Source organism: Adiantum capillus-veneris, chromosome 8, assembly GCF_014529385.1.
Source record: "Adiantum capillus-veneris isolate H3 chromosome 8, ASM1452938v2, whole genome shotgun sequence".
Lineage (NCBI taxonomy): Eukaryota > Viridiplantae > Streptophyta > Polypodiopsida > Polypodiales > Pteridaceae > Adiantum > Adiantum capillus-veneris.
The window spans coordinates 98,383,957-98,398,356 of NC_140938.1; the positions used below are offsets into that span (position 1 = coordinate 98,383,957).

The 14,400-nt window shown below is 47.6% G+C and overlaps 1 protein-coding gene across 4 annotated transcripts in view; it reads right to left on the bottom strand.

The window, feature by feature from the left end:
• The window catches only part of ARP6 (actin-related protein 6), a 51,223-nt gene that overhangs the window by 17,158 nt on the left and 19,665 nt on the right, over positions 1 to 14,400 (bottom strand). The gene's annotated exons all lie outside the window — the stretch shown is intronic.

Sequence of the window (14,400 nt, forward strand, 5' to 3'; positions counted from 1 at the left end):
GCCACAATAAAACCTTGGCATCCTCTTCCCCAATTTGAACCGAAACAAAATAACCCGAAGATGGACTGTTTTGTCTTTGTCACTTCTCTATAAGAACAGTTCAGCATGACAACTTCCCAATTTGCTTCTCCAAGTGGAAGCCCTCCTACAGAAGATCAATATTTTTTAGTAGCAAGTGACCAAGACATGGCCTCCATTTTGTTGGCTATCCAACTTTTCCTAAATCGGCAATAATAACAAGTCAATATCCTTGGTAGCTAAATTGGAGTCTGCCAGTGGTTCCCATGGGAACCGATTCGACCCTCTTCAACAGGACGAGGTCCCTGATCCAGCCTCCACCTCAGCCTCAGCCTCGACAGCCCCCCCTCCCCTCCCCCTGAGTTCCCCCCTGCTTCCGCTCCCCCAACCCCCTTCTCCCTCCGCCTCTCCCCCTCGCCCTCCTTCCTCTGTCGTTCCCCCTCGCCTCTCCTCACCCCCCTCTCTACTTGCTCCCTCACCTCCTCCCGCTCCAGTCCCACAGCCGTCCAAGGGGGCAGAGCCTTCTTCAGCTGCTAGGAGATCTCTTGGCAGCGCCTTTGCCACGAGTCGTTTAGCGAGAGAGGGACAGCCTTTCTTCAGGTGTAGAGGTCCCCTTTTGCAGCAGCTCCTCGTGGTCTGACGAGCTTCAACATTCGTTGTCGTTGGGATTTCTTTGCCTACAACTTTACACGGTTTCTCGGCGACTCCTCAACAGACCTTAAGGCAGTGTCACCAGCGTGTGACGACTATCTATCCTTTTTGTTGATTTCTTTCTTATTATTTATTTACTTTCACTTTTTGGAAACACCCCTCGGGAAATCTAACTGCCCTGCATTGCATAGCTAGTGTGGAACTGTCCAGAGGGAGTCCAGGCTTGAGGGCAAGAGAGCACTAAGGTTGGACAAGGACTATGGTTAGCCAAAGTGGGATCAATGACTAGCCAAAGTGGAATCCTTTGCTACAGAGGCTACATTTCAATTCTAGGTGTGGCTGCAGTGTACAAAGGGGGTCAGATGACCTAGAAAGATACAATGGCAGCATCTCCTAAAATTTAGGGAACTGCTATTTTGGGACCTGAAAATGTGTCCACGTCATTACCTCCGGTATGACTAGGGGAACATTTTATTACTCTGCCGCGAAGTCAACTGGGCAACCGGTCAGGATATTTTTAAGCGGCGAACCCGAAACGGGAAAATGCTTGTAAATGCGCCAAGTGGCACATTTCTGTGCACTTGCCTCCTCAAGGAAGAAGTGGTGCTGAATTTTAAGCTGGGAGAGGCTCATTTGCAGATTTTTGTCACAGGTTAAGAGCTATGGAGTGCTTCCTTTCCCTCCTATGTACAATGCGGTGCCAGGAGTGATGCCCGGCACGCTACGCACTGCCCTCTCTCTCCCCTATGGCAGTATGTTATGCCCCTCTAGTGGGCTTTTCAATTGACCAATGTACAGTTGTGTGGGTTCATGTGTGATTGCCGAGGCAAGAGCCTCTTGCACAGGTACTGGATAAGCTAGCGGCTAATCCCCCGCAGGTACAGGTGAATTCGGAGAGGTTTCACGCCAGAAATCTCGTCCGATACAAAGGGCAAGTAGCCCTACAATTGCGGGAGCTCGAGGAATTGCTACGGATGCGACCGGCACGCGAAACGGAGCCCGAAACAGTAAATTACAGCCTGCTGTGTATTTTTGCAGGTTTAGGGTTTTGGCCCTAAACGGTCCCTAATACCCCCAGGAGGTTCGGGGACACGAGGGGACCGCTGTACAGGTGATCTGGCGCATTTTCGGGGCTGAAAACAGAGAATTCAGCGTGCTGCAGATTCTCGCCAGGTTTTGCAAACCGCCCGTATGCATCGGGAAAGTCATTCAATGCGTGGGAATATTGACTGTGAAGGATCCTAGTACAGTTATGCTGCCGAAATCGGGCTGGAACAGTTGAAATTCAACCGAGCTTGTGTGGGGCATCTTGTAGGGAACCACAACGTTTATTCCCTCTTTTAAACAATAAAGAAATACTAAAAGGGGCGCCTAAGTTAAGGGCCAATCTGGTGTCGGTCTACTCATACAGCTGCAATCTAGTAACCTGTATCCCTCTCCCCTTTGTTGTGTCTTGAAAGTACAGGTAAAGTGGGCGACGAATTAAATGTGAAAGCAAATAAGGTTTAAGACTAAAGTCTACCGCCCTTTTTGGATTGAACAGGCCGGTTTCATGGTTCCACCGACGGGATTAAATCACTTTTTCCCATAGAAGTGAGCCTTGGTCAGTTTGGGCTTGAAGACACAGGGGATCACAGACCAGACACAAGGGATTGCAAGTATGGCTGACAGACCAGATGATGTGACTGAAGAGGTTTCCTCCTCGCAGGGTCAACAGACACATGAAGTGGGTGAGTCTTCAAGACCACCACAGACGGATGATGATATATTCAGGACCCAGTTGGCTACTGCTGTGGCTATGTTCACACAAGTAATGCAGAATCCGAGGTTTTTAGCCTTTCTGCAACCTCCTCTTCCGTCTCACTGGATCATCTTCAAAAGCCTGTTAAGGCTCGAACACAGGTGATTCATACTGCAGAGTCAATGGAAACACATGTACACTTAACAGAGAACATGCAGTCTCCAATACTTGTGCCTAAGGTGCAAGAATAGGTGGCTGAGATGCCAATCTTTCAAGTTGTACCAGTTCAGCCAGCCACTTTTTAGCAGCCTATAGCTGGTTCTAACGGGTAGGGAAGCAACCTACAGGCTATGCAACAGGTCTTCCCACCACCTTCAACACACCCTGGCTATTTTGGAAGTGGATCGGTATTCCAGAGCATGGCTGGTCATGCATCTGGAAATCAGTTTTACACGTCAGGAACAGTGTTTGGGGGTGCTCAAACGATGATGCCTAACCCCATGTATGGTGTCACGGGCATGCTACCAGGGTTTCAAAGCACTCAGGGCCAATTTGGGATGCCATAGGCAAATTTTGGTATGGCTGGAATTACAAATCAGCAGCCAAATATGGCGTTTCCAGGTCAACTTAATTGCGGTCAGGGAACACAAATGAACCCTAACAGTGTTCCCATGTTTCAGTCACTTCCATATGACAATTTAACGCCGTTGGAGAGGCCAACTCCGTACAAAGAAGGTGGCAAAGGTGTGACATTCACGACCTTTACAGGGTTTGATGACAGGAAGAAGGCTCTCTCATTCCTCCAGCAGTTTGACAAGGCCTATGCAGGGGGAAACTTTACAGAGGCTTCAAAGGTCCGCAAGGCAGCCACTTTCTTGGCAGGGAATGCGGGACAATGGTGGACAACTTTATTGCTGCAAGGGCAAGCTCCGTCCACATGGATTTACTTCAAGCAGCTTTTTGCAGCAGCATGGTTATCTGATGACTTTGAAGCAGATGTCATGACAGAATGGCACCAGCTTAATGCTGCCACTTGCAAGAATCTGGATGACTACAATCGGAAGTTTTGGAAAGCTCTATTTCCAGTAACTTCCTATAGGTTTGTGCCATTGACAGAACAGATTGAAAAATACTGTTGTGGCCTACCCAAAGGATTGAGAAAGTACTGCACCAAGACCAAAGTCACTACTTTGACGCAGCTCATCGAGGTAGCAAACACTGGCAATGGTTTGCTCAAGGGAGAAGATTGTGAATTTAATACTGGCGTCAAGGAAGGATCAGCCAAGAAAAATTCAGCGAAGAAGCACGTTCCCAATGAGGTTCCAAAAGGGACTCAGGAGCCAACCAACGCAGGGAAAGGCAAAGCTACTGCTGAATCAGAAAAGGGACCAGCAAAGAAATGGAAAAGACGTTTTCCTCGCAAGTCGGAAGAGCAAAAGAAGGTCCTGACCAGAGTTACCCGGAACGCGGAACGGGAACGGCGACGGGCCTCCCTGCGGAACGGGGGAACGGGAATGGGCCCGGAACGGGAACGGCGCGGAATGGCAGGCTAAAAAAACACCCAAATATTATTTTTTTTAGCGTTATGTGTTTGAATACAAGTAGTATTAGAGTCCTTTGACTCTAATACCCACAAAAAACACGATTCGAAGACCATTTAACCTTATTATGACTTGATTGGGATGTGAGGCGCCCAGAGTACATAGCCAGATGAACAACATAGCCAGATGAACAACAATGAGCAAACACAATGCCCATAGTACATACACAATGCTCTCAAATAATTGCAAGAGTAGTAGTCAGAGATAACACTTTGGAATTAATTATGGCTAACATAGTAACAAGCCTCAAGGGCCGCCAACGGCCAAGGTGCTACAAAAAAACCAAAGGGAGGCAAAGTTCAAACCAGACTTCAGTGACCACAATACCAAAAGACTGAAGGTGACAAATACCATAAAGATGCTAGTAGCTACAAATGGCAAAGAGGGCAAGGCTCAAGCAGCCATACAAAAAGGTGGATAAATGGCAAAGACTCAAGACTCAAGAGCCACTAGCCTGAGAGGCCTCCCAATCCGTAGTAGCCGGTTGTAAATCATGCACATCCTCCCATTCCTCATCATCGAGGTCTAGGTCCGGCTCGATCTCAGCCACAGATGAAGTACCTGGTGTTGGTGGATGTGCATCTCCACCCGCCTGAGAAGCCTCTTGCTCTATCTCCCACTGCGTAAAAGGATCTGTCTGTTTGTCTGTACTCTTGCAAAGCATTTTCAAATTTGCGCTGACGAAGACAAGATCATTAGCCTTCTCCACTCCAAGCCGATTCCTCTTCTTGGAAGCAATGTGGCTAAAGGTACTCCACAATTGCTCCAAGCATGAGGTACTAACTGACTGGCTGAGAATACGGATCGCCAATCTCTGAAGCTCAGGGCCATCATAGCCATAGTCCTCCCACCAAAGCACTGAACCTATTTTCCTGCGATCAATCTGAGCATCTGGACTGCCAAATGACCCTCGCATCTCTCTGTACTGTCTCAGCTGATCTCTGACAATGCGTCGCCCATCTCTGTCTAGAACCATCTTGTTTAAGATCTCTGTAAATTGGTTCATGACTTCCCTATCTGTCTCTTGCCCTGCACCTTGGAACTCTGGATCCACCATGTACGCTGCCCCGTGTAAAGGAGAGGCATATGAATTCCACCTCGAGCTGCAAAGCGCATGGATCTCCTCATATCGCTCTGCGTTCGGCTCAAGCTGTGCAAGCTGCTCAATCATGCGGTCCATTGCCTCATAAATCTTGCCAATGCAAGGATCCATGCCATCCAGAACTCGAAGCAAATGAACCACCGGTTTTACCTGTGCATCTAGACTCTTGAGCTCCTTCCAGAACTCAAGATCCTCTGCCTTATCCTCGCACAAAATCCCTGCAACTGTCTTTGCATAGGGGGAGGTGGTGAACTCATCACTGATGAAGACCTGTCGGACCGCATTTTGACATTCAGACAGCCTGCGTACAAGAAGAAAGTTGAATGCGAAGCGGGTATCTGAATACTTTAGAAGCACTTTGCCGCCCGACCTCTTGAGGTACTCACTCCGAACCAAGTTGTGATTGTTGATGAAAGTAACCATCTTCACTGCATCAGCAATGACTGGAGCAATCCAGTCTAGCTTGCCGATGTCTTTCAGAAGGTTGTTCAAGCAGTGTGCCATGCAAAAGCACACTGTCACATGCGGATAGTGGCCCTCTATGATAGCTGCTGCTGCCCTGTTTGATGCCTCCCCATCTGTGACAAAGGCCACCACGTGTTGCTCACCGATGGTTTCTATGGCCGCTGTCCACTCTGCAGAGAGGACATCGGCGGACTTGCCACTCTCAGTGGCATCATGAGAGTGCACAAAGTACATCTCTCCACTGGAGTATGCGACGAGACCATGGATAGATCTCTTCCTTGTATCGCTCCACCCGTCAGCAATGAGGGAAACGCCATGTTTTGCCCAAAGACGCTGAATGTTGAGGGTTGCTTGCTCCACGATAGCCTTCTCTCGATCGAGCAAGGTGGTTCGGAGAGCCTCTGAAGATGGCGGCACATAGCCGGTGCCATACTCTCCTATCTGTTGCACCATGACTTTCCAATACTCCGACCTATTTCGATCAAACATAGAAGAGGTTAGTATCAAAAAAGTGGAAACGACGATAACGGAAGAAATGAGAGAGAAGATTGATGAATCATAAAACAATGTACATACCTCGCTGCGACAAATGGGATATGGTCGTGATAGAAGAATCGGGCCACGGCCGCATCCACCTCTTCTTTCTTCTTTGGGTCCCAAGAGGTGGTAAGGGTCTTTTGGCGACGAATTGGACCTTTTGAAGATGCACCAACACCTACACCGGGTAGAGAGGAAGAAGGGAAAATGAGGGTCTTTGGATCAATACCTTTGCGTGCCGGCTTGGCTTTATGGTTGAATTGCCGATCCTTTTCCTCGAGCTCCTTCCTCTTCTCGATGGTTACGTTGGCACAAAATTTCACCTCATGTCCCGGCACTCGAAGAAAGTGTGCCCTCACTTTGTCATGCCCCCCTTTCCGCGTGTAAGAGCATAGCTTGCATCCCCATGCACGAGAACCTCCCGCCGCCGACAAGGTGCCCTCCGAGGTCACTTCATCCCACCACAACCATTCCTTCGCCTTTTGAGTGTTGCCCGCATGAACGGAGGGGGTTGAACGAGAAGAAGAGGCCATGGATTATCCGTGAAAGAGAGAGAGCTTGATCTTTGAGGATTTGAGAGAGAGAGAGAGCTTGAGAGAGGGCTTGAGAGAGAGAGAGGCTTGATTCCGTTCTTGCTTGAGGCTTGTGCAATGAGAAGTTGAGATAGAGAGATTGAGACTCGAGAGAGAGGCTTCACGGTTCACCTCTTGGAAGTTGAGACCGAGAGAGAGAGTTTGACCCTTGAGCCTTGAGGGTTAGCCCAAGAGAGAGAGAGGTTATGGCTTGAGAGCTAGAGGCTAGGCCCCTATGGCTTGAGAGTCGAGACTCGAGAGTTGAGAGCAAGGGAGAGATGGCCCCCTTCAAACTTCCTTGATGCTTTGGTGAAGAATGGGGGAAGGGGGGATTTATATAGGGCTGTAAAATTTAAATGGCCGTTGGCTGCCCAAATCTCCCAAACAGCTATATTTTTAAAAGATGAAAAACTGCCCGTTTCTGCCCGTTGCTGCCGTTCCGGCCGTTCCGCCCCGTTCCGGGCCGTTCTGCCCCGTTCTAGCCGGTCCGTTCCGGTGATGGCCTGCCTGTCGGAACGGCAGTCCGTTCCGACGCGTTCCCTGAATTTTTGACCGGCCGGAACGCCGTTCCGGCGTTCCAAGGCCCCATATAGGCGTTCCCCGGTAACTATGGTCCTGACGTCAGAGAACAAATGCTTCATCTGTGAGCAGCCTGGCCACATTGCTTACAATTGTCCTACAAAGAAAAGGCCAGCTGATTCTGAAGACAAGGAGGATAGGAAAGGAAAGAAGCCCATGGCTGATCTAGTGCCAGATATGGTGGGCGACAAGCCAAATTCAGATGCAATTGAGCTTTGCAGAGCATGGGGAAAGGTCAGGGATCAAACAGTGCTTATCTTCTTTGATCCAAGTGCCAAAGCCAACTTCATTTCCCCAGAATTGGCTTCAAAGTTGGGAATCAGACCTGAAGAGATGGGGTATACAACAGAGGCAGGTTTGGCATGTCCTGGCCATACAGAGGCTGTGACACCCATCATTGGAAAGTTGCGCCTACATATCCGGTCCTATGTAGATGCAGAAGAATTTTACATCATGCCACTGGACGGATTTGATGTGTTGTTAGGTATTCCTTGGTTGTTTGGTGTACAGGGAACCGTGGATGCCTACAGCAAAAAGATCACTGTACAGAGCAGGGAAAAGACTCACATTCTGGATGTAAAGCTTAAAGGGGAGTCTATTCCCACTGTATCAGCTTCTGCTATTACTTCTGTAATGAAAAAGCATCTTTCTGCGTACTTGGTTTTTGCACGTGAAGTGTCAGATTGTGATGAATCAAATTTATATGTGCTAGATAAAGAAAGGTCAATGTTTTTACAACAGTATAGTGACTATTTTTCCGATTCATTACCATCTCAATTACTGCCAGAGAGACCCGAGGACCATGCGATAGATTTGGTGCCAGGCAGTAGCCCACCAAATAAGCCTCCGTACAGGGTTAGTGCGGCTCAGCAGAAAGAGATAATGGGCCAAGTACATGAGCTGTTAGAAAAGGGGCTGATTCAGCCCAGTTCATCTCCATTCTGTTCTCCAATGTTGTTGGTGCAGAAAAAGGATGGCTCATGGCGTATGTGCATCGACTACCGTGCATTGAACAAGAATACCATCAAGAATAGGTTCCCTATACCTAGAATTGATGATATTCTGGACAAATTAGAAGGAGCAGCTATGTTTAGCAAGATAGATCTAAAGAGTGGGTACCATCAGATCCGAATTAGATCAGAGGATGTGCACAAGACTGCTTTTAGAACAACGTTTGGCCTTTACGAATTTTTAGTGATGCCCTTTGGTCTCACAAATGCTCCTGCTACGTTCAATCGGATGATGGACAGAATTTTCCGTCCACACCAGCAGTTTGTTGGTACATTCTTTGATGACATGATAGTCTACTCAAAGAATGAAGAGGAGCATAGGCATCACTTGGCCATTGTGTTCAAAGAGCTACGCAATCATAGGTTGCTCATCAATGCAAAGAAAAGTGAGTTTTTTCTGGAAGAGATTCACTTTCTGGGACACATTGTCTCAAAGGATGGTGTTAGAATGGATCCTGCAAAAGTTGAAGCGATCAAGTCATGGCCAGATTTAAAGACGGTGCATGATGTCCGAAGCTTCTTGGGACTATGCTCCTATTACAGAAGGTTTATCCGAAATTTCGCTGAGATTGCTTCACCTCTACATGCTCTTCAAAAGAAGACAGTCACCTTTAGATAGACACAGAAAGAGATTTCAGCTTTTAATCTCTTAAAGGAAAAGATGACTTCAGATCCAGTCATTGTGTTGCCAGATCTTAGGAAGTCATTTGTGGTCCAGTGTGACGCCTGTGGTAGTAGCATTGGTGCAGTGCTAATGCAAGATGGCAGGGTAGTAGCCTATGAGAGCAGAATTTTGCAAGGGCCAGAGATGACCATGCAGGTTTATGAGAAAGAGTTACTGGCTGTGATTCATGCGCTCTTAAGTTGGAAACACTACCTGCTAGGTGCAGACTTTGTTGTCCAAACGGACCATCAGACCTTGCGATACTTCTTGACACAAGCAAAGTTATCTGAAAAGCATATGCGATGGGCAAATATCTCGTCTATGTTCCACTTTCAGATTGTGCATGTGGAAGGCAAGAAGAGCGTTGTGGCTGATGCCTTGTCAAGGAAGCCACAAATTTCAGCTGTGTCAATTCCTTATCATCATGCACTTGATGATATGAGGGAACAGTATGAAAATGATGAAGATTTTGCAAGGGTCTTCGAGCAACTAACGGATGGACAACGTCATGAACACTATCTTCTTAAAGACGGGTTCATGATGATGCATGGCAGATTGTGTGTCACAAAGCCATTGAGACGCAAAGTTATGGAAGAGTCATGTCCCACCGTATGCAGGGCATCGTGGTATCGATGCTACAGTTAAAGCGGTTGAGACATTCTTCTATTGGCCTACATTGAGAAGGGATGTGGATGCCTTTGTGCGAGAATGCCTAATTTGCCAGAAGGTCAAGTTTGACAGGCAAAAGACACCAGGGTTATTGCAACCACTACCTATTCCAGATAAACCATGGGAAAGTATTGCTATGGATTTTATCTTTGATCTTCCGAAACGCAGACAGGAAACGATGGTATTTGGACCATCATTTGCAGATTCAGCAAGCAGGCTCATTTTATTCCTGTCAGGAAGAAGATAAAGCCAGATCAGATGGCACGCTTGTTTATGAGCAATATTTTCAAGTATCATGGCATGCCACAGTCGATTGTTAGCGACCGTGATCCACGCATGACAAGTTTGTTCTGGAGAGGCTTATTTGAGAATATGGGCACAACGCTCAAATTCTCTTCGTCATTTCATCCTCAAACAGATGGGCAGTCAGAAGAGGCAAATTCCACAGTCCTAGATCTGCTGAAGTGCTATGTGTCAGAGCATAAAGGAAAGTGGGAGCAGTATTTGCCATTGGTGGAGTATGCATACAATAATACAGTGCATTCATCAACTGGCAAGGCACCTTTTGAGATAGTTGAAGGTGGCAAGAAAGTTCCTCCCATACTGCATACAAAGGACAAGATATTTGAAGCAGATAAGTATGTTCAGGACATGGATGAAATGTACAAGAAGGTCAAAGTGGCCTTGGAAAAGACTCAGGCAAAGCAAAAGAAAGCAGCTGATTGTCACCGTCGTGAAGTAGTATTTTCACTTGGTGATTGGGTGCTTCTATGCTTTGAAAAGGCAAGGTTAAAGAAGATGAAGGACAAGGAAAGACTATTTCCAAAGCTCAGCATGCGTTACTATGGGCCTTTTCAAGTGTGCGACATAATCAGTGACGTTGCATATAGGCTGAAATTGCCTGACAGTTGGAAGATTCACAATGCGTTTCATGTGAGTCTTCTCAGACCCTATGTGGGTGATGTGCCAAAAGATATGCCAGCTGAAGATCAGCCGGAAGTCGAGGAACTTGACGAGATCTTGGTCCCGAAGCAGATTTTGGCACATAAAGAAAGAAAAGTGAAAGGCAAGGTTGCTAGGCGTTACTTGGTAAAGTTCAGAAACTATCCACCAATGGATGCTAAGTGGATGGAAGAAGGTGAACTTGCACAGTCACCAATTGTCTTATCACTTTACTTTGAAGCCTTCGATTTGCAACCTACCTTGACCCCTTGAGTTTCAAAGCTACATGGATTGTCAGTGTGACAATGGCTTCTGAAAAAAATGATGTACATGGTATTTAAAGTGAGCTCAAATGAAATACATGTTACATGAATGTTAGAGCTGTACAGATTGTCAGTTTGGCAATTGCTCTTATGGAATGTCCAAAAGTATGGTTAGTGCTATAGAAGTGAGTATTTCTTGTCAGTTTGTCAAGGATACAGAAATTGCTTCTATTAAAGGGTACATGTGTAACTGCATTCTTAAACTGTCGGTTTGGGTATGCTCGAAAGTGTTACTGGGCCCAACGTGTACTATAAGACAGTGGCAAAATATGTAGCTACCATTTTATCATTGGAAAGTTAGTGACTCAAAGTAATGACAGAGTGCGAAGCTACCACTATGTCATTGGGACAGGGTTCAAACGCAGGCAATACATGTGTCGACGAGGTGTTGAATACACCAGGGTTGACAATGACCATGTATGTGTCGTACATGTGTCGATAGGTGTTGAATACATCAGTGTTGACTCTGAACATGTACGACATAGATGCAAACGAGGACATTTGAGATTTCAAGAGGGGGGTATGTCACCAACATGTGACTACTATCTATCCTTTTTGTTGATTTCTTTCTTATTATTTATTTACTTTCACTTTTTGGAAACACCCCTCGGGAAATCTAACTGCCCTGCATTGCATAGCTAGTGTGGAACTGTCCAGAGGGAGTCCAGGCCTGAGGGCAAGAGAGCACTAAGGTTGGACAAGGACTATGGTTAGCCAAAGTGGGGTCAATGACTAGCCAAAGTGGAATCCTTTGCTACAGAGGCTACATTTCAATTCTAGGTGTGGCTGCAGTGTACAAAGGGGGTCAGATGACCTAGAAAGATACAATGGCAACATCTCCTAAAATTTAGGGAACTGCTATTTTGGGACCTGAAAATGTGTCCGCGTCATTACCTCCAGTATGACTAGGGGAACATTTTATTACTCTGCCGCGAAGTCAACTGGGCAACCGGTCAGGATATTTTTAAGCGGCAAACCCGAAACGGGAAAATGCTTGTAAATGCGCCAAGTGGCACATTTCTGTGCACTTGCCTCCTCGAGGAAGAAGTGGCGCTGAATTTTAAGCTGGGAGAGGCTCATTTGCAGATTTTTGTCACAGGTTAAGAGCTATGGAGTGCTTCCTTTCCCTCCTATGTATAGTGTGGTGCCAGGAGTGATGCCCTGCACGCTACGCACTGCCCTCTCTCTCCCCTATGGCAGTATGTTATGCCCCTCTAGTGGGCTTTTCAATTGACTAGTTGTGTGGGTTCATGCGCGATTGCCGAGGCAAGAGCCTCTTGCACAGGTACTGGATTAGCTAACGGCTAATCCCCCGCAGGTACAGGTGAATTTGGAGAGGTTTCACGCCAGAAATCTCGTCCGATCTCGTCCGATTCAAAGGGCAAGTAGCCCTACAGTTGCGGGAGCTCGAGGACTTGCTACGGATACGACCGGCACGAGAAACGGAGCCCGAAACAATACTGCTGTATATTTTTGCAGGTTTAGAGTTTTGTCCCTAAACGGTCCCTAATACCCCCAAGAGGTTTGGGGACACGAGGGGACCGTTGTACAGGTGATCTGGCGCATTTTCGGGGCTGAAAACAGAGAATTCAGCGTGCTGCAGATTCTCGCCAGGTTTTGCAAAGTGCCCGTATGCGTCGGGAAAGTCATTCAATGCGTGGGAATACTGACTGTGAAGGATCCTAGTACAGTTATGCTGCCGAAATCGGGCTGGAACAGTTGAAATTCAGCCGAGCTTGTGTGGGGCAGCTTGTAGGGAACCACAGCGTTTATTCCCTCTTTTAAACAATAGAGAAATACCAAAAGGGGCGCCTAAGTTAGGGGCCAATCTGGTGTCGGTCTACTCATACAGCTGCAATCTAGCAGCCTGTATCCCTCTCCCCTTTGTTGTGTCTTGAAAGTACAGGTAAAGTGGGCGACGAATTAAATGGGTGAAAGCAATTAAGGTTTAAGACTAAAGTCTACCGCCCTTTTTGGACTTTAGACTCAGCGTTGGAGTGGCTACAAACACAGGCCATAGAGTTCTCTCATCACATGGGAGACCTAGGAGTTACAGATATGCTTCGGACTCTTTGGCCATTGGCCAAGGTTGTTGTGACACCTCCAGACGCAGCAAGATGTAGACACATTGTGGTTTACTTTTTTGCTGACACGCAAAGCCTGCCATGCTATGTACACGTACATGAGGACTCCTGGACAAAGGAGGTTGCTTTACGCACGGCTCAGTCTACTTAGGCTTGGGCTGGACACTCTTTGCAGTCACGCCTATCTCGAGGACGCTCGGATGCGGATTACTCCCCATCCAAGCCTGCCTCGAAGATAGCACGGTTAGCTACTGCGGCAGCATCAGTTCTCTCTCGCTCCCCATGAGGATCGTCTCATGGAACGTACAGGGACTAGGTGGGCCCCAGTTTCAATGTCAAAGGGGCCGACTGGTCAGGAGCTTCAGCGATGCCTCGTGGGAGGAGAGATTGACCTTCTTATGCTACAAGAGCATCATCTGTGTGAGAGCCGCATTAGACGTTGTGGTCAGCTTTTGCGTGGACGGTATGAGACCTTTTGGTTAGCTGCATTTGGACCTTGAGGCATCGAGGACGGGGTATGTATGACTATGCCACAGGCAGAGCAATGGTGCATAGGGGGTGACTACAACGTGTTGGAGGAACCCTCTGATAGGATTGGTGGTAGCCATACTACTGTGCATGGAGTTGAGCTTGCAGCTTGGGAGAGATTTTGTATGACTGCGGGTTACAGATGTGTGGCAGCATTCCAGCTTTGTGCGGCCCCCAGTGTCAGGTGCAGCGGAATTAAAATGGTGAAGATCTAGTTTTACACTTCCACAAAATCCTTTCCTTATTTCCTTGCGTTAGTGAATGTTTTGTACTTCAATGAATGTTCCTTTTATGTTCCCCTGAAGAGAGGGGTTGAGAGAATGCAATAGAGATGTGTAGAGGGAGAGAGAAAGAGAGAGAAGAAGAGAGCGACACCCGATGGGGTCCCAACCAACCCTCTCAAGGGCCCCCCACACCGTTACCGATGTGGTATTTGCTTTAGATTGCGTAAATGGAATGTATACACAATGCAATACCTCAATGCAGACTCTAATGACTTGACGACGACAAATCACCGCGGTAACTCCTCGGGAAGAGGCACCTCCGGGGCTGATTTGATGCACCTTTGGATCCTTCTCGATGTGGGATTGCGGATGGCCACCAAGGGTAGATTTGGGGCTGATTTGCGCTCCCGATGTGAGAGGAACGAAGGGCTGAATGATGGCTGCAAAAACGCAGATCTGCGACGAAAAACGCAGCAGATCTCTCGCGTAGAGCAGGGCTGAAAACGCAGACCTCGATGACGTCGATGATGGGCAGCAATGTGAGCACTCGATGCCGGCGAGGGAATGGCCGAGAGGAGGCTCGATGGGCTGCCGAAGTACCAGACCGCAACGGGAATAGGCAGCGTTAGCAGATCTCGCACCGTTCGCGACGGAATGGGCTGAAAACTGAAAACGCTGGCTGATCTGCAA